The sequence below is a fragment of the Notothenia coriiceps genome, unplaced genomic scaffold (assembly GCF_000735185.1).
Source record: "Notothenia coriiceps isolate Sejong01 unplaced genomic scaffold, NC01 NC01_scaffold00037244, whole genome shotgun sequence".
NCBI lineage: Eukaryota > Metazoa > Chordata > Actinopteri > Perciformes > Nototheniidae > Notothenia > Notothenia coriiceps.
Genome location: NW_011369945.1, coordinates 3362675 through 3364907, shown reverse-complemented (window position 1 = coordinate 3364907; position 2233 = coordinate 3362675). Strand labels below are relative to the sequence as shown.

Sequence of the window (2233 nt, the reverse complement as noted above, 5' to 3'; positions counted from 1 at the left end):
ACATGTATCCCCAACTCCCTTCACACACACAAATAAGAAGCCACATACACACACACACCGACATATTCTTAAAACACAAGCAGCATTACACTCCTAGAGACAAACACACACACACATTTTCTTGGCTCTGACAAAGACACAAGGCAAGTCAGAATCAACCCGTTGCAAGCTGTGGCCCTCGGGGACAGATCAAGGGCCTTTTGTTCTCCACAAAGAATTTGTGTGTGTGTGTGTGCGCGCGCGTGCGTGCGTGCGTGCGTGCGTGCGTGTGTGTGTGTGTGTGTGTGTGGAATGACGAGGAAGAGGAGGGAGGCAGTGATGAAAAAAGTGAGGAAGATAAAAAAAGGTTTAGCATATGAGCAGCAGCAGAGGTACACTTCTTCATGACCGTTACATCACAACAGGCAACAGACTGTCTGTCTGTCTGTCTGTGTGTGTGAGTGAGTGAGTGAGTGAGTGAGTGAGTGAGTTGGATTGACTATATTAACAAAAGTATATTTTATTAAGCAGACAAGGGTTAGCCTGGATGGGTAGAATCTGAATTTTGGAAACAACCCACACACGGCTGGGGCTGTGTGGCCGTGAAAGATTTTCTTTTCAATAAAGAACTGTCTTTCAATTAACTTTAATATATTGTTAAATGGGTAACGCAATGGGCCTTTCTCATTTCTCTAATTCCCCTCCTCGACTCCTATCCTCGTCTCTTAGTCCCGCCCACAGGAGATGCGAGCGGAGGAGTCGAGGAGGGGAAGCAGCAGGCGGTTAGAGAAATGAAAAATCCTCTCCTCTGTGCGGTCATTTTAAAGAGACGTGGCATTGGGATATATATTTTTTAAATCCTCTGGAGCAGAGAGAGGAGCTGTGGACTATTGTTATTGATTAATGCATCAGTGTTTCTTAGGGTCAAAAACACTAAACTCACAACTTAAAATGAAAGTGTTTAGTTTATTTAAAGTGGACCTATCATGCTATATTTGAATAATATAGTGTAGGACCATACCTATAAGGCATATTTATACTTTTGATTTTTCAATATACCAAACGGATCATGTATTTTAGCCATTCCTCATTTCGCTCAATTTAACACTGTCTTTGCATGGGCTGATTCTGTGAGAACAGCACCATCTACAGGCCTGGCATATGTACTACAGCGTCTCCAGCGCTTTCGAACGGCAATGTCCGTGGCTGTCTCCTCCTGATTGGTGGAGTTGGCCCAATAGCCGTAGCGCCACTTCTGTGACGTCATAGAAGTGTTCAAATCTGGATCAGTCTGTATCAGATCCGTTGCAGCCCCTTTTTAAGAGATTTGGGTATGGGGGAAAATAGAGAGGGTTGTGTTTTCTGACACTTGGTGAGTTCCCCGGAACACCGGGGACACATATTCATGTATAAAAGATGTACAAAAGTGCATTTTGCATGATAGGTCACCTTTAATAAAAGAGCACATGTTCAATTTGAAAAGTGACAGTAGATATAGATTATATATAAAAAAATGTTAACACCTTGAAATTCAGGGGGGGGCGCGGGGCTCCGTTGGCGGGGCGCATTGCCCCTACAAGACAATGGTAGGGGAAACACTGCACACTGTACAACACGCATTTACACACTGTACAACATGCATTTACACACAACACGCACTTACACACTGTACAACACACACTGTACAACACGCACTTACAGACTGTACAACACTACACACTGTACAACACGCACCTACGCACTGTACAACACGCACCTACGCACTGTACAACACTACACACTGTACAACACTACACACTAGAGATGTTAAGATTCACCGATTCGCATCGGTGCACCGGCATAAACGTTCAAGATGCGAGTGCACCGGTTGAAAGAGTGCACCGGTTGAAAGAGTGCACATCGGCTACAGTTTGGGTTGAACCGGGTTGAACTCGCGATGCATCGATTGCGTAGCGTCTTTGCATCGGTAAAAAACCGATTCATTCATATAAAATCCCCTCATCTTGTCAACGCTCAGCAGAGACGATCTTTGATATTTGCTTCGCCACGACGGAGGCCGAGAGTCTCAGTTATCAACACACACGGAAGTTGAGGAGAAAGAGAAACACAGCGCACCGAAAAATACCTACAAATCAAACGTTTGGCAACACTTCAGATTGTTCAAGAAAGACGGTGTAATAGTCATTTATGCTATATAGTTGACCGCAGGTCATGGAGAGTACTAAAGTATCCGTAGACCTTTGTATGAGGTATT

At 44.3% G+C, this 2233-nt stretch overlaps 1 protein-coding gene across 1 annotated transcript in view; it reads left to right on the top strand.

Moving 5' to 3' along the window:
* Positions 1-1833: 1833 nt before the first annotated feature.
* The window catches only part of LOC104964478 (arginyl-tRNA--protein transferase 1-like), a 21874-nt gene continuing 21474 nt past the window's right edge, over positions 1834-2233 (top strand). Inside the window, exon 1 of the mRNA XM_010793274.1 lies at positions 1834-1837. The gene's annotated coding sequence lies outside the window, so the exon portion shown is untranslated. The remainder of the gene's footprint in view (positions 1838-2233) is intronic.